Here is a 27,247-nt window from a genome sequence, read left to right as displayed (position 1 = left end):
GACTGACATATGATCCAGCCTGATTTTAGCCTGGCCTGGGTGTTATGTGAATGCATCCAGTGGATGAAATGAAGTGTTGCCTTTACAGAAGCACAAACATTTGCGCGTTTGCAGATGTCCTTCCTGGTTATTGATATCAAAAGGAGCTCCAGGTGTTTGCTCATAACTTGTATAAGAAGAAAAACAGAAAAAAGGTTTTAAAATTACAGAGCTGGAGAAAAAATGGCAGACACCCTCACTCCCTGTGCTTCAAACCAGCCTTCCTTAACCCAGTGACGTGTTTCAGATGTACGTGGACTCCAACTGCCAGAATTCCTACGGGGTGGGGATTGTGTGACACACATGGGTGCAGCCAGGATACTGTAATTTTTCTGGCACTTGGGATGGAGAAAAGAGTGGTGGAAAGCTTTCTTTTATTTTTCTAAATGAGTTGAAGCTCAATTTGAGGGGGGGTGATATGCCAGTTTTGCACATTTCTCACTCCCAAACCCCAAAGACACAATCTGCAAATTTTCAACATTTGTGGACAAAAGGGGTCTAATTTTTACACTTTGAGGTCTGCCTGCCTCCCCTTTTGCGCTAAAATTCATATGTACCAACATAAACACACACACACACACACACACACACACACACACACACGTACTTCTGATAAAGTGAGCCGCAGTTCAGAAAGCTTTTAGTAAAATTTGTTAGTTGGAAAAAGTGCTGCCAGACTCCTGATTTTTCACTTTAACACACACACACACACACACACACACACACACACACACACAGAAATTGTGACCTCAAGGACACCCTTCCTTTGACAATCCAGGCTGTTTCCATGCTGTAGCAACACAGCTCAGCAGCCCAGAACTGATGTTTTGTTTTGTTTTTTAATGCAAAGAATGACACCCGCCACACACACACACACACACACCCATTTTTTCCCCCACTTGTTTGTTCTAATAGGCCTGGAAAGAATGAACAGCTCTCATTTCTTTCCCAATGCAACATTCCAGAGGTGCATTCCAAGCCCAGCATTTGGGCACCTCAAGAGTTAAGGCCCCAAGGCATCCATTCTTTGTCACAAAGCCCTCTTCTTCCTCCCCCCCCCCCCGCCCCTCTTCACCGGAGCTGATTTCCAGCAGGGGAGGGAAAGGTTCTTGCCTCCATCCGTCTAGCAGCTAAACCCCTGTCGCCATGGGGGCATTAGCACCATTACTGCAGTCTGTTCCCCAGAGGCGAGTGAGTGGATCAAAGGGTTTTAGCTGCAGACGGCTGCTAGACAGATCTGGAGTGTCTTCAAGGTAGTAGCCACTTGAGGTTACAAATGTACTTTTGGCCTGCAGCTCTCTCAAATCAAAATTTTGCAGGGGCTTTTTTCCCCCGTTAACCCCTCACAGGCAGTACACAGAGGTCCCGCGCAAAAGTAGGAAGGGCAGTGGAGCTGTCGCTACAGAATCACGCAGGCACAGCTGTGCTCCATTCCTATCCAGATGTATATCGTCATCCTTGTCATCTAAAATGCCAGTATTCGTGCAAGTTAATATAATGACAACGCCACCAACATTTCATAGATGAACATAAGGAAAGCTGAAAAATGGAGCTCTGCCTTGCCAGTGTCCACCAATACACATACAATCTGACCTAGGCACGGCTGAAGGCTTTTTCTATCTATTGTATGCTGTTTATTTATTGCTGAATTGGTTTTTCAAAGCAGGCGTGCAAATCAGGGCCACACAACACTTACTTTAATTTAAACGCGCGAACCTATTTTAATTCATCCAAAATTAGACGAAACCAGAACCACCTTGAAATGCATTTGGCAGCTTTTGCTATTAGATAACATACTCAAAGGGACGTGGTGGCTCAGTGGGTTAGGACGCTGGCTGAGCTTGTCAATCAGAAGGTTGGCAGTTTGGCGGATCGAATCCCAAGTGCCACGTAACAGAGTGAGCGCCTGTTACTCGTCCCAGCTTCTGCTAACCTAGCAGTTCGAAAGCACGTAAAAATGCAAGTAGAAAAATAGGGACCATTACGGTGGGAAGGTAACAGTATTCCGTGCGCCTTTGGCGTCTAGTCATGCCGGCCACATGACCACGGAGACATCCTCGGACAAGCGCTGGCTCTTCGGCTTTGAAACAGAGATGAGCACCGGCCCCTAGAGTTGGAAACGACTAGCACGCATGTGCGGGGGAACCTTTACCTTTACCTAACATACTCAGGCATTCAGGAAGCTGGTACAGATGGTCCCCAACTTATGACCATTCATTTAATGATCATTCAAAGTTACAACAGTGCTGAAAAAAAAGACTGGCATCCAGTCCTCACACCGACCATCGCAGCATCCCCGTGGTCATATGGCTATATGGGCACTTGGCAATTGGCATGTATTTATGACAGCTGCAGCATCCTGGGGTGACAAGATCACCATTTATGACCTTCCTAGCTGGCCTCCGACAAGCAAATTCAATGGGGAATCTGGATTCAGTTAATGACCATGTGATTTAATTAATGACCATGGTGTTTTGCTTAACGGGTGTGGCATAAAAGGTCATAAAATCGGGTGCAAGCAGCTTGCTTAACCACAATCCCAGTTACGGACATAAGTCAAGGTTTATCTTTGTCTGCAAAGTCAGACTTCTACTATGTCATGTAAAACTGACTATCCTGATTGCACTCACTTACCATTTTCCTCACAACCCACTGAACTCGACATTAGCTATGAATAAAGGGGTTCACATACACATACATAGAAATCAAAGTTAATAACCAAGGTGTAGAATGCAGTGCAAATCATGCTGTCATGGCCTAACCAAGTACGCAATGGGAATATAGCTACTGACTTAAATACGTTTCAGAATTCAGCAGAATAACAGAGTTGAAAGGGACCTTGGAGGTCATCTAGTCCAACTCCCTGCTCAGGCAGGAAACCCTATAACATTTCAAACAAATGGTTGTCCTGTCTCTTCTTAAAAACTTCCAGTGTTGGAACATTCACAACTTCTGGAGTCAAGTTGTTCCACTGGTTAATTGTTCTAACTGTCAGGAAATTTCTCCTTAGTTCTAGACTGCTTCTTTCCTTGAGTCACTTCTTGTCCTGCCTTCAGGTGCTTTGGAGAATAAGTGGACCCCCTCTTCTTTGTGGCAGCCCCTGAGATATTGGAACGCTGCTATCATGTCACCCCTAGTCTTTCTCTTCATTAAATTAGACATACCCAATCCCAGCAACTGTTCTTTATATGTTTTAGCCTCTATTCCCCTAATCATCTTTGCTCTTATTTCTGTATTCTTTCTAGAGTCTCAACATTTTTTTTTACATCGTGGTGACCACAATACTGGATGCAGTATTCCAAGTGTGGCCTTACCAAGGCATTATAAAATGGTATTGACATTTCATGTGATCTTGATTCTATGTTATATTCTATTTCAGCAATTATTTTTCTGTTAGCCCATCTGCAGCTACAGAGAATTAACCCTGGAATCTCCACGCTGCTAGGTTTCTTCCCTTTGACTAGCATAGGCAGTGTGGGGGATTTAAAGGCAGTAAGACAGCATCTTACATTAAGTTAGGCTATTGGGATATCTAAAGCAATAGTGGACCTGTACAGACTAGGAGCAGGGATATCCTCCTCATAGGGAGAAGGATAACATCAATGATTTAATTAGAAGCCTGAAGCAGCAATCCTATGCAAACGTCACCAAGGAGTAAATCCTCTTGAACTCACAGGGATTTGTTCCTCACTAAACAAGCTTAGCATCATTCAGCAGGGGAATCATAAATGTCTCTATCATTCCTCCCCCACCCTTGCCTCCCCCCCCATTTCTCTGATTCAAAGGCAGTTGTGGAATTTAAACCCTGGCCGCAGACGGTATGCAAAACCCTTTTTGTGAAGGATGCAGAATTCACGTGTTCCCCTCGAAATGATGCCTATAAAGTTGATCTTGGAAGGTCTGTCCTAGGGACCAGAATGGACCTGAAAAGCAGCCACAATGCTCAACATATTCTGCTCTCTGTATTAACCAGGCGTTCTGTGCACCTCTGGCATCTAGTCATGCCGGCCACATGACCACGGAGACGTCCTCGAACAAGCCCTGGCTCTTCGGCTTTGAAACAGAGATGAGCACCGGCCCCTAGAGTTGGAAACGACAAGCACACACGTGCGGGGGAACCTTTACCTTTACCTTTTTCTTATGCAAATAGATCTGTTCACAGGGTCCTCATTTTTCGGGTGCAGAAACTGGGCTGCAAGTGGCCCCCAAACCTTCTTGCGTAACTCAGGATAGATGCAACATAGCAATTCCCCTGCCGAGAAGCAGACAGGAGTCTTCACTCCCACCTCTCCAAGTTGACAAATGCATCTTGGCCCATTGCTGGGTCTCAATCACCCTCCTGTCTGGCAGCCCTGGCAGGCTGAGACGGAGCTTCTGCAGACAGAAGAACCAGCACGAGGAGAAGGACATTTGAGGATCATAATGGTGCCATCAATTATTCAGGCTGGCAGACACTGAATTCAGCATCTGAATCTCAGTTCTTCCACAAGTGCTTGGTTAGGGGCCATTAACTTACTCAGGAAGGAGCTGGCAGGACTTACATTTGGGGCTGCCTTCTTCTCCACCGCAGGAACAATCTCCAAAACAAAACATCACTATCAAAAGCAATTGCAGGAGGAAAGAGTCAGAATGACAGATACGGGAGCAGCGTACCTGCCATTGCCCTCTGCCTCCTAGTTGCATGTGCCCCAACTACAGAGTCCTCATTTAGCAACCACAGTTGGGATCAACAACTCAGCGATTAAGCAAAGCTGTTGCAAACAGACACTGAACAATGCTTATGATCGTCCTTCACTTTCTTCGCTTTACAGATCTACGAAGGTGGTGAATGCAAAGAATGGTCACAGTTACTTTGTCATCACTATCATAACTACGAACAGTCGCTAAATGAGACAGTCGCTAAACAAGGATTCTGTGTCAGAGTCACACCCTGTTGAAGGGAGCCTGCCTCTGGTAAATCACTGCCTTTAATATACAGTACATCTTAAGATGTCTTTTTTAAGGAGAAAAGGGGGCTTTTAGATCTGAATATGTTACATTAGGCCATACAGAGAATCCGACTCCTTTCTGGGGATTTTTGAACTTTAAATCTCCTAAAAAAACCTATGGAAACGGGAAAAGGAATGTGTGTGGTGATGTTCATCTATACAAGCATTCCGACACTGCCATTTCTCCTGTGAGCAAAGTTTGTTTTGAATTGCTTGCCACCAACTGTTGGGCAGTTGTGTTTCTCTTAACATGTCGATGGGAAAACTTTTTCTTCTTATTGTTGAATGCCATATTTCCACAGGAGTAATCTGTCAGCAGCTACAAAGGAACAGTGATAGGGGCAGAATTCAAAGCTGTGTGACCCAAACAGAAAACTTTTTATTGCTGTTTTCACCCTCTTCCCGATGGCCTGACTGAAAAATCAAAAGGTCTCTTTCAGATGACTCACTGTGAAAAGGTCAGAGGAAACTAAGCTAAATGTAAATTGCAGGAATTGGACTTCCAAGTTACCTACCTTTATTTTAAACCCCACCCCACCCCCACCCCCCAAAAAACCCCAATTACTTGGTTCTTAAAATATCCCAGGAAATTACACTGTACTCTTGGATAGGTATTTAAAAATGTATCTTTGGACTGCAACAGGGATTTTAAAAACACGGTACTATTTAAAATGTGAAAGCTTGTAAGGAATGTCACACAACCTATAAATGTGAGAGGGTGCAGGGGATGCTCAAGAAACAGCAGCAGGCTTGCCCCAAATTCATCACCTACAGCTATATCTAGCTTCAAATAATTTTTTTAGGATATCTCCTACTGACTACACCAGTACTACCACCCCACTTCCCTTTGGAAGATACAAAGGCCAGAGGCTGCCTCACTCTTACGCCTATGTGAATAATATTCTTATTTTGCTCCTTTGCAAGAAGATGAAAGGGTTAGAAGCAGCATCTTCTGGGAAGAAAAGGTTTATCTGCTCTCAACCATCAGAAGAAGAACAGGAATTGCGATGCCGTCTGGAGGGACTTTTGGGAAGAAGTTAGCACTCCATTCCATAGAATGAACAGGCCAGCTCTTAAATGCCTATCTGAATACTTTATGCTCCTCATTCTCATTTATTTGACTTTTTTCCATTTAGGAAATTGGATGGACATATAGCCAAAGCTGTATCCAAAGTTAGATGCTGTCCACACTTTCCAGAACCTATGGCCTCATGGATGTCTAATATTGAATTGTTAAGATTACCCACTAAACTAAGTCCATGTTTTCATCAAGTCTCCTATTTTATTAACTAGAGGTTAAGCAGCTAGATCAAATTCCAGAGGGAAGTTCAAATTCAAATTCATCGCTCTTTTCCGAATTGCACCTAAATGATACTGAGCTTATAATTTGAACTATCCCATGCAAGATAGAATAACAGAGTTGGAAGGGAGCTTGGAGGTCATCTAATCCAACCTATACCATTTCAGACAAATGGCTGTCCAGTCTCTTTTTGAAAACCTCCCCAACTTCTGAAAGCAAGTCATTCCACTGGTTGATTGTTCTCACGGTTAGGAAATTTCTCTTTAGTTCTAGGTTGCTTCTCCCCTTGATCAGTTTCCATCCATCTTGCCTTCTGGCGCTTTATTGCACAACAGAGTATGAAGGGAGGTGTGGCTGCTGTGTAGATATATATCAAGAACTGGGCAGTCGAGTTTCTCCAGCAACTGACAGCCACCTTTTCCAATCCCAAGAACTGGCCGGAGAAGGCCTTGCAAACAGCTGCCAGAATTGACTTACAATAGCCAAAGATTGCCTGAAGCCATGTGGTGGGTGAATGCCAAGTCTGCTATGAAATCAGGATAGGTCTCTCCTGTTCACACCTATTTCCCAGTTAGGAATCTGCGCAGGCACTTTGCAAAGTGAGATGGGCGGCACATAAAATAAATAAATAAAATACAGGTGAGTGAGGATGATCCCCCTGTTCAAAATTAACCCACTTGCCCTCTTGATAGCCCTGCAGCCTGGCAGAATTCTGAAGCTCTTCAGCTGGTTCAAAGCTTGCCTTACAGCTTCCTCTGCAAGCATTTGCTCTCTCTTGTGTCCTTTTTTTAAGGGAAAAAGAGCAGGACTGCAGCTGAGCCAAGAACGATGTCGGGTAAGTAAATCCTATTGCTGGGATTCCAGAGCTGCCTGGCTGGCTGTGAAGAGGGTAGTGGGAAAGGCAGCCACATGGCTGCTCTCCGCCTGCCAGGGGTGCTCTGAGGACAAGTGGTGGAGCAGAGAGGCAAAAGAAGTCCAGATGCAGCTTGCAAGCTTTCGTGCCTAACTTGCTGGAGTTGCAAAACCAGTTAGTTGTTCCTCGGGAGGAGTTTTCATGCAAAAGCAGAGTGTGGGAGAGGAGACTGGAATTCTCCCCAGAGCTCAGGATTGCCCCCTCCCCTCAATCTTTATTTCTCACATCAGCTGAGTCAAGGAGGTAAAAAAAATAAAGGGCCCAGAAGCTACCGGTAGGATCATGCAGCACTGTTTTATCCCATCAGCCTGCTATTTAGCCCAACTTCCCACAGCCTGATATTCTCTAGCAATGTTGGTTGCTGAGTCCCATCTTCCCCAACGATCCAGCCATTCCCAGAAGGTGCGATTTTTATGCAAGACAGTGATCTTTCAGATGCTGGTGGCTGACAGTTCTCAGGATCTTTTACTATCGCACTGGCCACTCTGGTTGATTTGCTGGACGAACGATCAACCTGACCCCCCCCCACTTCACATTTTCCATGCTTGCTTTTGACTTGTGCAGCCATGCAGTTTGGAGGGAGAGGGAGAAACTCAGTGACTTCTCAAGTACAAGTGGTCCTTGGTTTAAGATTGAGTCTGGGATTACAGTTGTAAGTCATGCCGGTTGTTAAATGAGTCATCACATGACCAACCTGATTTTATGACATTTTTTTGCAGCAGTCATTAAGCGAATGCTGCAACAGTTAAGCAAACCCACTGTCTGCAATGGGTGTTTATGGCAGGAAACTGGAAGAAAACACCACTTTCTGGCAAAAAAAAGGTCATCAATCATAGTCAAAGCCTTGCGGGATGCTGCAAATGGCCCCTCATGCAGGCTGATGGTTTTGGGCATTCAAAATACGAACATGTGACTATGCGACCCACCTTAGATCCATAGAGGACACCCAAATTGCTTCTAGAAGTTGGAAGATGATTTATAAACAATGAACAAAATGGTGATAGGTGACAAAGTGCCTTCAAAACATTAAGAACAGCAAAACGAAGAAAAATCCCAGCCCAAACAAGACACAACCAAAAATAGTGCAGAAAAAATGTATATATATATATATATATATATATATATATATATATATATATATATATATGTACAAGTCATTTTCTCAGTAGAGTGCCAACAGTGAAAATCAAGACATCCTGTGACATGCATTAGATTTCCCTTTCCATAAAAGAAGAGCTTGACTGCTTTGAGATGGCATTTTAAGAAAGCTTTTGTGTAACAAATCCTGCGGCCATTTAATTGGGAACACCTTTACAAACAATTAATTAATCATGCCGGGGATTGAATCTGGCACATTCTAAATGCAACACCAGGTGCCTCCACCGTTGGAAGGCCTTACTGCCCTCTGAAATGTAGCTGGCTGGGAGAAGCAACAGGCTTTCTTCGTTTGCAACGAGTTGGTGGAATTCTCTGCCAAGGAATAGGCTATTTGGGGTTTTTTTGTTTTTTCCCCCCTTAATGGTGCATTCAAATATTGTTAGGCTTCTCTTGTACATTTGATTTGTCTTAATTTCTTTCACCCCACCCCTGCCAGCTCTGTGATTTTATGGAAGACTGGACAGCCCTTTCTTTTCTTTCTTTCAGAAAATCAGATCTACTTAAGAAAACATAAGCCTTCTGATAAAGTTGGTTTGTCGGGAAAGGTGCTTCCGGATTCCTCCTGATTTTTGCCACTTTAGATTATTTATTTTTATGTATTAAATAACCCCATCTCACCACTGGTGGGATTCAGCCGGTTCGCACCAACTTCGGCAGAAACGGTAGCTAATTTTTGGTTGCCCAACCCCAGAATGGACTTCCGGAACCGGCATCCACACAGAGAACCGGCTGTTCACATATCTGAATCCCACCAGTGCATCTCACTCTGAAAAGTGACTGTTAACCAGGACTGTCTCCAACAAGGCCACTTTTTTAAAAAAAGCAATTTTAATGAATCAAGTTTCCCTATTCTTAAACCGTCAGTTCAGGACACAAAACTGCTCCTAACCTTCTGGTAAATGTGACCAGATTAAATTACGGCTTCTATTAATTTCCTTATTTGTTTACTTTGGGAAAATGCTGGGTTGGACTGTGGTTTGAACAAGCTGCCAAACACCAGCTTCCCCTGAACTTCAGATTTCGAAGCGCTCCTGATGCCCCCATCCACAGATTTATAGGCAAGGACGGCAAGATGTCCTCTTGTGCACATTGCACACCTGCAACCATTTTATACTCTGGAGAAGCTCGTTTTGAACTGCTGAAATGAGTCTGTTTCCCCTCCTGAATGGCAGCAGCTCATCACTCTTCCTGGAATGAATATGACGGCCAAGTTATAACAGATGAAATAAATATAGTACAGCTTAGAACAGGGGTAGGCAACCTCGGCTCTTTTATGACTCATGGACTTCAACTCCCAGAATTCCTGAGTCAGCATAGCATAGCTGACTCAGGAATTCTGGGAGTTGAAGTCCATGAGTCATAAAAGAGCCGAGGTTGCCTACCCCTGGGTTAGAACAAATGGAGCAGATCCTTCAAGAGGCAGCTAGCGGTGGATTATGTCAATTGTTCTGCATTGGAGATATCAGGGTTGCTACAGCTTTACTTCTCCTAGTTTCGGTAACGTATCCAAGCCTTCTAGCAAGGAGAACTTAGTTATCCTCAGGGTTCTAACCAGCTGCCCATGTTGGAGAGACCACATTTGAACGGGGAGGAAGGGAGAATTGGTGCCTCTCAGAGGGAAGACTTTTATGTACTTCCGAAAGCTTTTGCATTTTTCCCCAATCTGCTCTGCATCCCGACACACATACACAGAAAGAGAAAGAGAGAGAGAGAGACTCAGGAATTCCCAGCACAATGTGCTGTTTCATACCAGCACTACAACCTTCCTTGCATGTGCCTTCTAGTACGTGTGTTCCCAAGCCTTTGGGTGCATTTCTTTCTTTCCTTCGACAAAAAAAAACAACAAACAAGCCCTGAGAGCACATAAGCCTCATTTCCGCCTTGGCAGGAGTTGGATTCAGAGAGTCCTCCATGCACTGGGGCAGGGGCGGGAGAGAGAGGGGGGGCAGGCGGTCCAGGCATAGAAGCTGCCAAAGAGCAAACGGGCAGCATGCCTGTAACAGCAAGCAGACCGCCAACCCTAGCCACCACGCTATCTGGAGCACTGTGGCAGGCAAGAGGATGCTAGTTGCTGGCAACGCAGGAACGAGGTCGTGGGAAGGCCAGCAGACTGGAGGAGTCCAGAGAGAAGGGAGAGGAAGATGGATCGCAAATGGTCACCTGGAAAATCCAGCTCTCTCTCTCTCTCTCTCTCTCTCTCTCTCTCTCTCTCTCTCTCTCTCTCTCTCTCTCTCTCTCTCTCTCTCTCTCTCTCTCTCTCTCTCTCTAACACAAAGTCCTTCATCTGAGATGTTTCTGGAGCTTCTCAGTCACCTGGGTCATGGTTGTCCCAAAGGTGCTTTTTCAAGAGGCAACTGGATTCTCTTTGGGTTTTTTTCTTGAAGACGTTTGGCTTCTCATCCATGAAGCTTCTTCAGTTCAGGGAAATTCTTTCCCCTTCGTTGCACAATCTCTAACAGGTTACAACCACTTTAGAACCTCCGCACCCAATTTAGCCCTAAGGGGGCTTGGATAGACTGGGGGACGGGAGCAGCTAGGGAACTGAAGAAGCTTCTCGGATGAGAAGCGAAATGTCTTCCGAGGAAAAATAAAATCCAGTTGCCTCTTGAAAAGGCACCTTTGGGACCTTCATCCAAGACTTTCCAGAGTCAGATCAAGCCCTTTCAGGTCTGCTCAAATTGGATAGAAGAGAGAGAGAGAGAAAAACGACTAAAGATGCCACAGATCTGTACTCAGGCCAGATGATTGCCACGGCTTCCTAGGAACAACTGCAGCAAAGCTCTGCCCTTGGAGACTTGCAGCAGGTGCCAGCTTTGTTCCACCCCAAACCTTCCTCAGCGGAGGAGGCAGGTGTTCCTCTGAAAGAGGGAGGCAGGTGCAGATAGCTCCCCAAAGCCCCTGGCTCCCCAACCAGACAGCACTGTTGCTCACAAACATGGGGCTTCAGAGAGGTCTGGCTGGACTGGAAGGGTTATTTCTTGTTTTAATGCCAAAATGTAATTTTTTTAAAAAAAATAGCACAGTATTATCCGCCTGGGCACAAAATAAAGAACAGGAAAGCTCATTCTTGGCTTGTTCCAATGACATTAGCATCAGTTTTCCCCAACCTTTAAGCTCCCACCTGCATCAACGTCTCCTCCCAGATATCTCAGTGCTAGCTCAGGTTGATTACGGAGTTCTAGGAACTGAAAGCCAACCGTGTGGATTGTAGCCAAATTTTAAGAAGGCTGCATTAAGCTACTCCGAAGCTGCAAAAAAACAACCCACCAGAGCGAGCAGCGGTTCTGATCCAGAGCTGGCCAATTTGCTGCTGAAAGTCTCTCTCTTTCAATGTCTCTAAGTGATGCTTATCCTTTGGCAATTGACTCCTAGACTCACAGAATGACCGACCCAACTGCAGAAAAGGGCACAGCACTTGAGTCCAAACAAGACTGGCTAGTTCACTGTTCCATGTGCTGTGCAAACCTTATCGAGGCAACTCGCCAATGACCCTGGTTTTGACACTGGCAATGGAACCATCTTTCCTGAATTCAACTGAAGAAAAGATGCTAATTTAAGGAGACATGAGACAGGCCCTGTGCCCTGCAAAGCTTGCTCAGCTTCTCTACTCCTTGGCACCTGACATCTGAGGCCTTTGTCTCTTTCTGCCTAATGGTAAGGCCACTCCTGCACAAACTTTATTATATGCTCACATCTGCCATCAGAAGGTGAGACACCGGTGATCCCCAGACTGGCTTTTTTCCTAGCTCGAAGGATAAAGTAACATGGGGAGCCAGAGAGATACTTAAGAGTTAGCAACAAGGCGCAAGAGCAGAACTAATGAAAAAGTTGCCAACTATAAAAGAAACGTCATTTCAAGGGGTTATTTCTTTAGCCCAAATCAGTTCACAGTGTGCATATCTGCCAAGCTGGCACATAATCATCGCTTTACTGTAAAAATTGAGTCTTTCACCTGTGCTCAGAAATGATAGTCAAAAGAGGCATTGTGTGCTAAGAGGAATAACTCTCTCCTTTGGTGCTATCAAGAAATATTACCTATCACTCCTGTTCTAGGTAAAAGTGAGGAGGAAGTGGTACAGATCAGATTCAAATGAGATAGGATAGTCTTACAAGAAACCGGATGCTTCTGGGCCCACCTGAAAAAGGCAAATAGTATAGCACAGCACTCCACATGAAGTCAAACTTTTTATTCACATGATTTTAAATCCAAATCCTTAAAAAAAATCAAGTGTGGGATAGCAGAAGGGAGGCCCAGATTGACCACTCGACCTGCAGGTTTATTTCCTCTTTCCTTAATATTGAGATAAAACAGTTTGAAATCTTAAGTCTTTTGATATTTACAAACTAACGTCTTCTTAATTATTCAGGTAAAGGTAAAGGTAAAGGTAAAGGTTCCCCCGCACATGCGTGCTAGTCGTTTCCGACTCTAGGGGCCGGTGCTCATCTCCGTTTCAAAGCCGAAGAGCCAGCGCTTGTCCAAGGACATCTCCGTGGTCATGTGGCCGGCATGACTAGACGCCAAAGGCGCACGGAACGCTGTTACCTTCCCACCTTAGTGGTCCCTATTTTTCTACTTGCATTTTTACGTGCTTTCGAACTGCTAGGTTGGCAGAAGCTGGGACGAATAACAGGCGCTCACTCTGTTACGCGGCACTCGGGATTTGACCCGCCAAACTGCCGACCTTCTGATCGACAAGCTCAGCGTCCTAACCCACTGAGCCACCGCGTCCCTTAATTATTCAGGTAGTCCTCGATAAATCATAAAAAAATCTTCCTTTCTTTTGTTTAACCTGTATATTTGAAAATAAATAAAGGGGGGGGGGGAGAAAGAATATTCATACATGCTCTTTCATGTCCTCTCACTGTGTGTGTGTGTGTGTGTTTGTGTGTTTGTGTGTGTGTGTGTTTTCACATATTCCTGTCTTTGGCTCTGAAAAGGGATTAAATTCAGTCAACAAAATCAAGAAAGTATAATACAGAAAAAAACAAGATCAACACAATGTCAACAATAAAAAAACGCATTATTAAACTGGGCATCCTACAATTAGAACACTTCGTTATACAAAATCATTCTTCTTTGCTACTTGAAAACATTGCAGAATTAGCTTTTGGGAAGGCATCCCTGGCAAGGATTTATTATAGCCTTGGTACTAAAAAAGCTCCATGTATATATCTCTGTTTAGGTTTTCTAATCTTGCATAGAAAAATTAATAAATATAAGAAAATGTTCTGGCTTCAGTTCATAACCGTTCCAACAATTAAGGCAGAAATCCTGCTTGATTCAGATACAGACTGAGCAAGCTTCTGGGCTCCAGACTCAAAGCTGAATTCCTGCAGAACCATTTCAAGAACCAATCCAGGCATTCCTCAACAAAGAGCAGGTTGCACAGAAAACACAGTCTCCTCAAACTGGAATTTAGAGCCCTCTTCTCTCTCCATCTTGCTGTTGGGTAAGACAAGATCCATAGAAGCCTAAGCAATCCTCTGCCTAATTACACCACAAGTAATTAATTCAGTTCTCTGGAAAAGCTGTCTGTCCTTTCCCTGACAACTTGCTGCATGAGAGAGAGAGAGGAGAGAGACTCAGGAAGTGAAGAGGGAGGGAGAGAGAAAGAGAAAGAGAGAGAGAGCATGGGAAAATGGAATAATAGAGGGTTGACCTCACCCAATGTTGGGATGTGCCTCTCACCAAATTACCTTTAAGGCTGCTTATCCCAATGGATCCAGGATTCTCCAGTCAAAATGATTATTGCCAAGAATTCTGGAAATTGATATCTGGAGAGCAGCAAGATTAGGAAAGAAAGGTCAGCCTCAATTGACTAAAGGGTGTTCACCCACCCTAATAAAGGGCATCCACCTTGGTGAGATGGGCAGCATAGAAGTCTAATAGTAATTAAATAAAAATCTTTTATGATCCAGTGGCTAGACAGGATAGCTCCATTTCCTACAAAAGTGTAGTTGTTGTTATTAATTTTATTATTTCTGTAGGCAGCCACAGGGAGAGGATTCTAGAAAGCAGCCTTCCCTCAACCTGAGTTCTCCACATGCTTTGGACTGCAATGCTTAAAACAGCCAGCCACCGTGATCAATAATGATTGTGTAATGGAAGTTAGCAGCAGTAGTACATTTATTCACAACCATAGGTTTTAGTAAAATTCATATAAAATTACAGATAATTCTTGCTTAGACACCACAGTTCAGACCAGCAACCTGGTTGTTAAGTAAGTGAAACTGAACATCAGGCACAAAGAATCAGGACCATTCATAAGGTTGCAGCATATAAGATTTATTCAAGCCTATACCCAAGAATTTGGTCGACTAAAGTTCAACGTTAAATTGGCGTCAGATAAGAGTCAAGAGAATTCAGGAGGGGTTTGGCTTGTGATAACGCAATGATTCTAAACTGATGGTGTGCTTAATTCTACCCCCAGCTCTCCTGCTCTTCTCCTACATCGTGACTGTGCTTCTGATCTGATTTCAGCTTTTTTTTGCTTAAGAGATCTGCAAAGGTTATAAATGTGAGGATTGGTCATGAAGTAATTTTTTTTTCATCTCCGTTATAACTGTAAATGGTCACTAAACAAGACCGTTGCTAAACAAGAGTGAACTATACACAAATCCATATAAATTCAATCCAACCCCGTTAAAATTAATAGCACTATCGACATCTGCATTCATAATGAAATTAACACATTGGAGAAAGCTACATTACAAAAGGCTGCAATGCATATGGCAGTCAGCTGCCCACCAGCTAGCAGTCTGCAAATGAATCAGGTATGGAGGCTAAGTGGTATATTGAAAAAGGGAAAGGTGTTTTTAACAAGACCACGATATTGCCCCTCAGTTAATCAGAAAGAGCTACACAGATATCGAATACAAAGGTTAAAACAAAAGAATTATGCATCCCGGTGCTTTTACATTCATTATTAGCCTGATGTCCCACAAGAAATTTAACCAGTGGGACTTGCAATTAATACCTGTAATATAATAGACCTGATTATAATAACTGGGATAATTACATTATATCCAAGGAGGATGAGAAAGAGGGTCTTGCAAAACAAGTCCTTTGTCTTTGCTTTTTCACTCTGGCTCTGCCTTGCAGGTAATCACTAGCAGCACAAGGCAAACCCTCTTTTAATGGACTCTTAATAATGCTGTAATTTCCTTTTGCAGTGAAAGTTTTCCAAACAGTCAAAGAATCAAAACAAGGCAATGATTGCTTCTATTAGCATTAAATTCCACTTTGAGAGCGAGAATAAATCAAACAGGAGATTCAATTCAGGGCAGAACGATAAAAAAAAAGAAAGAAGCCAATAATGATTTTTTTAATATTAATAAGAAAAATATATTATTATGCACTCTTAAGCATTTAAACTTCTAATCCAATCAGTACAAAGTGCAGAGATAAATCAAGGTAGCAGAAGAGAGAGTCACTTCTAGGACAGAAGAAATAAAACAGCAACCATCATCTCTGGGACTCGAGCAGGTTTGACAATTTCAAAGGGTGGCAGGTGGGTGGAAAGCGAGAAAGAATTTATGAGGCTGTCATTTTCCTAACAAGCTTGTTAATCCTTTGTCCAAGGAAAAGAGAAGAGGGCAGCAGCCCAAAGAAATCTTGAATTAACTATAGCCACGACGTTTCTGGCTCACTTGCTCTCTTTTTCAAAAAAGTGATATGGGCCAGATAACCGGTTCCTTGCATCATTTAGTAGGTGAAGTTTGCCACTATTGTTTGGTAGACAATAGACTAGACCCAATTTCACAAGTTCAAAACATTGGCTGAAAATGATTACCTATGCAATACATGAACAAGTTGGCACATCGAGTAGTTTCTACAGTGTTCTGCAAACCTGGTGTCTTGCAACTGTGTTACATTACAACCTCCCTACTCCCTGATTGTTGACCACACTGGCTAAGAACCTAGGGAAACTTTATTATCATATATGGTGGACTTGTAAAAAAGTCAAAGCTTTTTGGATTAAAATTTGGTGGAACATGCAGAAGTTATTTAAGAAAAAGGTAAGGTTTTCTCCACAGTTATTTCTGTTGGGTATCATCACAGATTGTACTGTCATAGATACTAAATTGATGTTGAATTTAATTACGGCAGCAAGACTTTTAGTAGCGCAATATTGGAAGAAGGAGGAACTGCCTACTATAAAAGAGTGGACTTTGAAAGTTTCAAACCTGGTGGAAATGGCAAAGATTTCAGCATATTTGAAAGAACAATCGCAACAGAGATACATTGTGGAATGGAGAAGATGGATCGAATATATTCAGAATAAATATGGGACTAAAAAGTTTCATTTAGCATTTGAATAAGTATTAGTTTTATATGATGTATTATTAGTTATTCATTATTTGTTAGTAATTTAGTTATGTTTAAGGGGAGTTAAAGTGCGATGGAATTTAATGTGTCTTTTTAGTTAGCATATTTTAGCTTAAGTTTGTAAGTTTATACCCTGTATTCAGCTCTGGGAAGTCGGGGGGGGGGGGGTGGAGGGTAAGGGAGGGGAGGGGGGAGGGGAGGGGGAGGGAGGGAGTTTATGTTTTTAAAAATGTATCTTAAAACTCTTCAATAAAAAAAATAAAAAATAAAAAAATAAAAAAGAACTTGGGGAAACTGCAGTCTCAACTTGTCTGAATAACTCCCTTTTTACGACCCTGTAATCCCTCATTTCAGGGTAGAGTCAGAGGGAGGTGAGCGTTGACTGGCTGGATGCCCTTCCTGACACTACGCAGAGTTCGCAGCAGATATTTTTTTCCTTTGCGTCCTAGAAGAGAAACATCTGCTGCTACCTAGGATTGAACTCTCAATCTTCCGAGTGTCTTCACCACTAGGCCACCATGCCACTCTAACTTTCCTGAATGACATCAGGTTGGAAAAGGCTATGTCAAACCCAAACAAATGGCAGTGAAATCTGGATGGAAGGCTTCACATAAGGCAGCTATTTCTCCACCAGATACTTGTAGCTTCTTTTAGCATCATCCATCATTGTGCCAATATGAAATAATGAGGACAGCTGTTACATCATCTCAGTGACAGCAGGTGACATCAGAAGATAGTAGGGAATAGTAGGGAAATGACCTAAATAATGAAGCTTGTTGAATTACCATGGTTAGCATTGGACTCTGTGAGCTTGAAGGAACACAAATACGCATACTGCATGAAGAAAGTACTCCACTAGCTTTAATGAAAAGGACCAGATAGCAAACAATATCATATCCAATAGAATATTTATTGTTTATTATTCTTGTAGGGCAACTTGGAAGCCTTACATATCTGAACAATAAGTTACTTATAAACTATAAACGCAAGATCTCTGCCCGAGACCCTGGCTAATCAAGGCACAGTACAGGAATAAATGGGGGGGGGAATGGTTTGAACTGCTAAAAGGCAACTTCTAACAGTAGGCATTTATTTGACTGACCTCAACTTGCAGAATTGTTGTGAGGATAAAATGGGGGAGAATTAAGACTGCCCTGAGCTTTAGCAAAAATGGGAAATAAAAGTGAAGTCATAAGTACAGACTTTAAAAGCAACTGCACATTAGAAGAGTGTCATGTGACCCTTACAATGAAGAATGAATTTCCTCTGTTATGAATTAATCTCCCCTTTACTGAACCCATTGAGGCTGCAAGCCTGCATGTTTCCTCACGGTGCAATTCAGGAGTGTCGGGTTACAGTTCCCCAAATTCTTAAGACAATCGGAAGCTGTGTGGAACAGGACTTGTGAAAGCTGTCCTCCTGCAAATAGTGTGTGGGAATGACCTTGCTAGGACAAGGAGAGGCAACCAAGAAAATAGTCAGATAAAAGGCAGCTTAGCCCACATCAGGAATGAGGGAAGGGCAAGAGGATCAAAAGAGATCCTCCCTAGTTTGGGGCTGTAAAGAGGACGAAGGCAGGGAGAGAAGTACAAAATCCTGTTAATGTAAACTTGCAGTAAACCAGAATTATCTCATCTGGTGGAGTTCCCCGTCTGATCTACTGCTCTACATTGTAAGGCTGACATCAGTCTTCCTAATAGGAAAGTATTTCTCTCCTCTCCTCCCCTTTACAGCATTAAAAACTAGGGAAGAACCTCTTGCCCTGCCCACATTCCTGCTGAGGGCCAAAATGCTTTTGATGTGACTGTTTCTTTGGTTCTGTCTCATTGCTCTCTCTCCCAAGGCCATTCACACGTACCATTACAGGACTTAACCTATTTGCCAGCCACCAGGCTTTGAAAACAAACTAGCCAACCCCGGACCCATTGGGTCATCCTTTCAAAGGTCTTTCCTTACCACACTCCTCAATGTCATCAACAATGGCAGAGTTTCTAATGTACTAGCTACTCTAGAAAAGTTCTTAAAAATTCAGATATTTAGAGATGTACCTGCCTTGAAAACAGCAAAATCAGCTGGATGCTTGCGCGGAACCATTCACTTCCCCCTCCCACCGCCAGTCAGCAATGCTCATTTTTGATTCATGGATTTGAAAAGCCTCACTCGTTTCATCCCATTTTGCTCTGTGGCCAAAGTAACTAAATTACGGAGCCATTTTTTTGAAGGCGGGAACCAAAAGCTTCCTATCAAACTGTAACATACCAAATGTTTAATGAAGAGAAGGACGAGGGGTGATATGATAGCAGTGTTCCAGTATCTCAGGGGCTTCCACAAAGAAGAGGGAGTCAAGCTATTCTCCAAAGCACCTGAAGGCAGGACAAGAAGCAACGGATGGAAACTAATCAAGGAGAGAAGCAACCTAGAACTAAGGAGAAACTTCCTGACAGTTAGAACAACTAACCAGTGGAACAACCTGCCTCCAGAAGTGGTGAATGCTCCAACACTGGAAGTTTTTAAGAAGGGATTGGACAGCCATTTGTCTGAAATGGTATAGGGTTTCCTGCCTGAGCAGGGGGTTGGACTAGATGACCTCCAAGGTCCCTTCCAACTTTGGTAGTAGTAGTAGTAGTAGTAGTAGTAGTAGTAGTAGTAGTAGTAGTAGTAGTAGTATTGCTTTCTGGGTGCCACCATACTAATAATCATTTTCATAATATCTCCCTCCAGCTTTTTTTCCTACTGGATTCCAAATATGTTTCCAACAGATGACTCTTTTTTTTGGTCAGTCTGACAGATTGACAGATTAATTGATCCATCAAGTCGAGCCCATGATCAGCATGGTAGCAAAGAACTCTACTAGAGGAGCAGGATGACTCACTGTGGTATTAAGTGGCTTGATTGATTTCAAAATAAATCACTTCATCAACAGGACCCAATGTGAAATGATGGTTTCAAAAGAATTTAATTTTTTTTTGCTTATGTTAGTTTCTCACTATGAACCACTCTAAGAGGAGTACATAAAGAGAATCATGCTGGTTGGGGAATTCTGGGAGTTAAAATCTACACATCATAAAATTGCTAAGGTTGCAAAACCCTGGCCTAGAGCCATTGTATTGTATGATGGGCAGCCATAAAAATAAGGAAATAAGTCACTGAGCCAACAACCAACCAAATTCCCTGGGTTTACACATCAAGCTAAACCACAAAGAGAGAGAGAGAGAGAGAGAGAGAGAGAGAGAGAGAGAGAGAGAGATCAAACCAAGTTCTCTTGTGTGAATCTACTTAACTAGTTCGTCCCTTCCTTATTTCTTTTATAACTAAAGGAGGGAAAATCAATTTCTAACTGTAGCTAATAGCCAAAAAGCATAAGGCAGTGAGTGTCATCCAACATTCAAAATATATTTTTTTTGTTACAGCCAGGTAGGCATTAAGCAATACGCCCAATCATGGTCAAAGACTGCAAGATTATCACCAGATCCTTTAGAAAATGTATTACACATTCTTAAGATTTATTTATTTTTTTGCAGGAAATAGTTACGGTCAGGTTATGAACACAGTTAGTTCAGAAGCTGCCATGAAAGTACTAGGGGAATAATGTGGGGAAATGTGACTGATCAAATAATAACCCACTATCTCCAAAACACAGGAGGTTATACTTGCAAAAGCAAAAGCAGAACCTGCCTAATTTTGTCTGTGGGAAATGTCGATCCCAATCTTGCTCTGACATCATAACACACCTGTTCTTCTGGCATGTGTCCCTCAAACTGGCAAATTCTGGAGATGCATGGGATCAGTGCCCTGCTAATTATAAATCATCATTAAAAATGCAAATGTGGAGGCCAGAAAAGACCTTAAATCAGGGATGTCAAACTGCCAGCCCGCGGGCCAGATGCGTCAGGCTGAAACTGCATCCACCCCATGGCCGGCAATGGAAAAAAAGTCGTGATACATCGCGACACGTCACGTGACGTTGCAAGTTTGACACCCCTGCCTTAAACCTTAACTCATCTACTGTCAGCTGCTAACAAGATTCTCAAATGAAAGCCATTTGAATAAATAGGAGGTGCAGCAGAGGGGAAAAATTATTGGAAAAGATGAGCAACTCATACTGCTGCTGGGAGTATATGGAAGGCATCATGGTAAGATCCCATTATTGGTCAAGATGGTGAATTAAAAATGGACAACAGTATAAAATCGCAATATCCTAGGAAAGTGCCTTTTACTGCACCTGTTGTTCCATCTAGCTCAGTCTTGTCTTCAGTAATGAGAAGCAGTACCCTAAAACCATCTTCCCTGGCCTGATTTATTATCTATTTCTCAACAATTATGTCTTTTGGCAAGAGATTATGGGAGTTGAATCCAACATATCTAGAAGGCAGCAGGTTAGGGAATATTGATGTAAAGCAGGGGTGTCCAATCTGGCAACTCTAAGACTTGTGGACTGGCTGGCTGGAGAATTCTGGGAGTTGAAGTCCACAGTTCTTAGAGTTGCCAAGGATGGATACCCCTGCTGTAAAGCTTCAAACTGCTATCTTTCCCCAGCCCTACCCAGAGATGTCAGGAACCTATCTTTAGATCTTTGGCATGCAAAAAAGATGTGCTCTGCTACCGTGTTATTTCTCTTTTGTGGTCAGAACACACAAACAACGTTCTTCTTCCATTTCTTCTCTGGGAATCACAGAGTACAAATGGGCTCACGCCCACATGTATGTCAACATTTGCTTTCTTACAAAAAGACAAGAGTTCCCAACAGCAGGGACTTCACCTTCCAGTTCTGCTCCCTGATCGGAGATACTAATATGCAAGAAAGAAGTTGGTGCATAATGGCATCTAGCAATGGCACAGTTACACCAAGATTATGTTGATTATAAGTCATCTTAAATGCAGTGGTGCATACTCAGCTTCAATCACCATGCGGCACCCAGTATTTGCAGGAAGTCCTCAGCTCACAATCAGTCATTTAGTGATCATTCGAAGTTTCAACAGCACTGAAAAAAGAATGACTTATGATTGGTTTTCACACTTCCGACCAATTGGCACTCTGACAGCTGGCAACTGGCATGTGCTTATGACAGTTGCATTGTCCTGGGGTCATGTGATCACCATCTGCAACCTCCCCAGCTTTGGGGGAAGCCAGATTCACTTAATGACTGTGTGATTCACTTAACAGCTGCATTGATTCACTTAACAGCTGTGGCAAAAAAGGTCGTAAAAGGGGGCAAAATTCAGTTAACAACTCCCTTGCTTAGCAATGGAAATTTTGGAGTCAATTGTAGTCATAAATCAAGGACGACCTATTGTAGACTGTGAGCATTCAGACACCGCTAAGGACAAAAGCAGATATCCTTCTAAATTCTACTTGGCAAATCTAGCATTCTTCTCCTCAGCTACCACAGAGCTGGCAGCTATTCAGGAGGGTCCCTTGGCTGACAGATCTTCCTAAACAATCTTGCCAGCATTTTTTTTATGACAGTGTACCTGAGTGATGATTCTTACAGCAGCTGGTGCCCAAATGTGATTTTTTTCCCCTCATCTTTTTCCCCTTTCATTGATGCCAGATAATGACTCAATTGGATTCAAATATCATGCTAAGCCGTAATACAGTATGCTTGGGTTTGTCTTAGCACAAGCTGTGGACCGGCCACAATAATTAAACTATGGTTAATAGCTTAACATTCTGTATACTCTCAGCTACCGTGTCTTCTCAACAATCCTCCGTTAAAACATGTTGACTTAGCATCATAAGTGAAGCCACCCTATTTTTCTACCTAGCAAGAGTCTATTCTGGCAAAAGGTCTCTAATAGTTCAGAAAGTCTTCTATGTCAGAGGTACCCAACCTTTGGGGCACCAGGGACCAGTTCTGTGGAGAGAGGTTTTTCCGCAGACTGGAAGGTGCGTGGTTTTGTGTGCTGCCTGCATCTCATGGATGGGGCTTTGCTTGTTTGTGAGGCCCAGTTGCTGGCATGCCACGGCCCAGTACCAGTCCACAGACCAGGAGTTGGGAACCCCTATTCTATGTCACTTACAAGTAACTTCTCCATTTAACTTTGAAAGCTGACCCTTGAACCTTCTTGAGTCCCTGCCTTAAATTATGAGTCTGCTTAGTCCTTCATTGTGAGTTATTGCACATTTGCTTTTAACACCATGTACCTTAATCCAAATAAGCTCCTTTGACTCAGTATAATTGACTTGAAGTGCAGCTAATTAAGAAATGAAGAAGAACTAAAGTGAACTGGTCAATCCTGGAATGTTCACACTCTTAAGAGGCTGACCCTCCTTTACCCCTGTTCACATTCTGAATGATCTTGGAACACGAAAAGGCATTGCTACAGTTTCTCTAGATGAAAAATCTACACTGGTTAAGCCCTGGTTTCTTTCACAGAACAGTTGAAATCACAATCTTATTAGGAAGACTACCAATGAATAATGGTTTATGCTAATACAGGTAGTCCTTGACGTAGGACCACAATTGAGCCAAATTTTTCTGTATCTAAATGAGACATTTGTTAAGTGAGTTTTGCCCCATTTCACGACATAGTTGTTAAGTGAATCACTGCAATTATTAAGTCGGTAGCATGGTTGTTAAGTGAATCTGGCTTGCCCATAGACTTTGCTTGTCAGAAGGTCACCAAAGACGATCACATGAGCCCGGGACACTGCAACCGTCATAAATATGAGTCACTTACCAATGTCTGAATTTTGATGATGTGACCATGGAGATGCTGCAACAGTTGTTAGGTGTGAAAAATGGTCATAAGTCAGTGCCATTGTAACTTCGAACGGTCACTAAATAAACCTTTGTAAGTTGAGGGCTACTTGTAACAGTAAGCAGAAGCCAGAGAAGAAATGAGAGATGTGAGAGGCAATTTGGTGCTTTCCAAATAATTTGGTTCTGAAGCTCTGCTTGAGCTTCGAGATATTTAGTTCCTCCCAGCTTCGATCATATCCATGTTAGTTGTGATTTACAACTCCTATCAGTTCTTCAAACATGCTAACTAGGACAAACTTGAGGGCGAAATAGGTAGCTGGGGGGAACCAGGATGTCTGTTGATGAAGATAAGAAGAGAAAGGCAGCAAGGACAGAAGCCAATATCCCCAATATCTCTACTTTTATAGCCTATTTAAGATCACAACTATGCGTGAAGTGGGTCTCTCTCAGTATAGGGTTCTTAGGGTTCTTTATGATAAAGGTAAAGGTAAAGGTTCCCCTGCACATGCGTGCTAGTCGTTTCCGACTCTAGGGGCCGGTGCTCATCTCCGTTTCAAAGCCGAAGAGCCAGCGCTTGTCCGAGGACGTCTCCGGGGTCATGTGGACGGCATGACTAGATGCCAAAGGCGCAGGGAACGCTGTTACCTTCCCACCGTAGTGGTCCCTATTTTTCTACTTGCTTTCGAACTGCTAGGTTGGCAGAAGCTGGGACGAGTAACAGGCGCTCACTCTGTTACGAGGCACTCGGGATTCGACCCGCCAAACTGCCGACCTTCTGATCGACAAGCTCAGCGTCCTAACCCACTGAGCCACCGCATCCCTGTATGATACTTTACCACAAAAACTCTGCCTCCTGATTAATTGAATGGTGATGATAGATCTCTTATTTCCTTCACTGACCATCATAATTTGTGTGGGAGAGCTGCTGTGTGGTCCCACAACTGAACACCCATCCATATACTTGCTGATGCACACTCAACTATGTAGTTTCCCAAACTCTTCAAAAGACAGACCAGGTAGACTATGTTACAATAATCCAGTCTAGATATTTAGGATACCAAATGGAAGCCATAATATCCTATGTTGCAATGGCCCCTTCAAGTCCAAGGTAAAAGGTAAAGGTAAAGGTTCCCCCGCACATGCGTGCTAGTCGTTTCCGACTCTAGGGGCCGGTGCTCATCTCCGTTTCAAAGCCGAAGAGCCAGCGCTTGTCCGAGGACGTCTCCGTGGTCATGTGGCTGGCATGACTAGACGCCAAAGGCGCACGGAACGCTGTTACCTTCCCACCGTAGTGGTCCCTATTTTTCTACTTGCATTTTTACGTGCTTTCGAACTGCTAGGTTGGCAGAAGCTGGGACGAGTAACAGGCGCTCACTCTGTTACGCGGCACTCGGGATTCGACCCGCCAAACTGCCGACCTTCTGATCGACAAGCTCAGCGTCCTAACCCACTGAGCCACAAATATCCCAAGCTGTAAATATAGTTTCTCAAGGCGGCATCAATCTTGTTGAAAACCATCTCCCCTTTCCTACCTAAGAGCCATCCCCATTTTATCTGCATGAACACTCCATCTGTTAGCCCTCATCCAGTCTCCTATCTTCCCTCTTACCTACCAGTTCAAAACACACACACACACACACAAACAAACAAACACACACTCATCCGCTCTCTCCTCATCCATGCACGTGACAAGATGCCCGCTGCTGGTAGCCTCCAAAAAATATCTTCCCACAAAAAAAATAAAAATAAAAATAAAAAATCTTGGTCCAGGACCCATTCACAAGTAAACCCCAAATGTGAAGCCCTTGACGTCATCATTTAATGTTCCGAACTCGTTCTGAACTCGTTATGCTGTGGAGGGGGATATAAAATTAATATAAAGTCTCACTTTTTCCATCCTTAGCTAGACCACCTAATATGCTTTAAAAAAAAGAACTTCTGCCTTTCCCGTCATTCTTTGTGTCTCCTCCCTACACACACACACACACACACACACACACACACACGCCTTAGAAGAAGGCACTAATTGGAGCCACTCCAGGGGTCTAAGGAGCAAAGGAAGAATATTTTGTTAAGCAGTGGGTAGCAGGAAGGATGGAGGAAGCTCAGGGCAGCTTTTGAAGAACTCTGGCGTCTCAAGGAGTGTCCAGAGTAGGGGGAGATGGAGACAGAGAAGCTGAGCAGACACCTTTGATTTGTTACAAAAAGAGAGGGGGGGGAGAGAGAGAGCACACTAGAGAAGGTTCTTAGAAGCTGCTTGCCACCTGGACGGATGCCAGGGCCTCCAAAGCAGACGTGCCAAGCTGTAACTGCAGACAGACAGCTTTAGAAAGATGAAGCATTTATTTATTTTTTTACTTGTTTTAAGCTAATGAACTGATCTCCAGTCTTCGGGTTCAGAAGTTCACTGCCCGCCCACCCCTGCCCACCCACCCCCACTCCCTCTCCTCCTCATCTCTTCATGCCCACCACCTCTCTTTCCCACCAGGCTGACCTCCCTGAATTCAGAGAAATTAGCCAAAAGCAGAGAAGGAGGGCCTGCCCCTTCTTGTTTTGCCGAGACTGGATGGAGGTGAAGTAAGACTCCAGGGGCCATCTGCTCATTCATTCCCCCTGCTTGAGGGGTGGGGTGGTGATAGGCCCTGCTTTACAAACAGTCTTCATTTTAAGGGCTAGAGAGAGCCTGGCCAATATATCTATTTTCTGATTTTAAATCTTGCCTTCCTGGGAAATCCAGCACTCAAGGCAACAAGAATTTTTTTTAAAAAAATAAAATCCGAGAGATATCCTCATGGTCTCCCTAAGCACTGGGGCAGTTGGTGACCGATGAACCTCTACTCAAGAGAAGATCCTTTCTCCCAACAGGAAGAAGATGCATCTTCAGAAGGACTGGGTCACTGACCAGGGTTGTTAGAGGAAAGGCAACCTCACCGATAGCCAAATCGTAAACCATTTAGGGTTTTAAAAGCCAAACATGAACTTAGACGTTGCCTGATAGGCAACTGATAGCCAAGGCAGATGCTTTCATAGATGCTCATGTGATCCCTGTTGCTTCGCATCGGTCAGTAGCTAGGATTGTCTGTAATGACCATTTTCCTCCATTAGCCACTTTGGGGCTCTTTTGCTTGGGGGCGGGGTGTCACATTAATGCAAAGAGCTCATCAAATAGCAGCGATGTTTGGTTTTATATATCCAAGAATTTTCAGGTCAAGCAAAAAGTAGGAACTGCAGTGCCTGTAGGCACCCATGTATATTAGGGTGGTTCCCTTGGGGTGAAACAACCTCCCTGCTTTTTTCAACTCCTTTCTTTGCTAATTAAATGCTGGCATGCCTCCAGGTATAATAATAAACGTGTGGTAGGTAGCTGCAGCCTAATGTTTTGTGTAGAAAGTACACGTACCTGTTCAGAAAAAAAAGGTTAGTCTGCAGTGGTTGCCTTTGGGTAAAGTTGCATTTTTTGACTGAACATGCCCATCACATTCAGTCTCTTCTTAAAGAGATTGGACAAAGTAGATATATTCAGTCTAAATGCACACCTTTACCCAAAGACAACCACCCCAGTAAAGGTGTGATTTTTGACTGAACATACCCACCATGTTATCATTTTATCCTCTGAAAAGGTCCGTCACCTGCAGCAATGATTTTATGCAGGTGCCATAAGATGTCCTGAACACCCTTTTGGCCCAAAGCATTCCTACCCCTGTGATAACAGGAATTCTGTGGTTCTTCCACCAAAACAAATGACGTGTCAAAAAGAACAATAGATATGTATATGTCTACAAGTTATTCAAATTACAGTTCATCCATGCTTTGATA

General features: G+C 43.3%; 1 protein-coding gene and 1 long non-coding RNA gene across 2 annotated transcripts in view; one reads left to right on the top strand and one right to left on the bottom strand.

Annotated features, from left to right (window-relative positions):
* The window catches only part of FOXO6 (forkhead box O6), a gene marked incomplete at both ends in the record, with an annotated part of 117,461 nt that overhangs the window by 73,130 nt on the left and 17,084 nt on the right, over positions 1 to 27,247 (bottom strand). The window lies entirely within an intron of this gene.
* Positions 6,819 to 9,329, top strand: LOC308672059. Its single transcript, XR_014027337.1, has 2 exons — positions 6,819 to 7,162; positions 8,885 to 9,329. It is a non-coding gene; the product is annotated as an uncharacterized lncRNA (long non-coding RNA).

This window comes from Vipera berus, assembly GCF_964194415.1.
Source record: "Vipera berus genome assembly, chromosome: 9".
Lineage (NCBI taxonomy): Eukaryota > Metazoa > Chordata > Lepidosauria > Squamata > Viperidae > Vipera > Vipera berus.
Note: the sequence above shows the minus strand (reverse complement) of the source record. Positions and strands in the feature narration are given on the sequence as shown.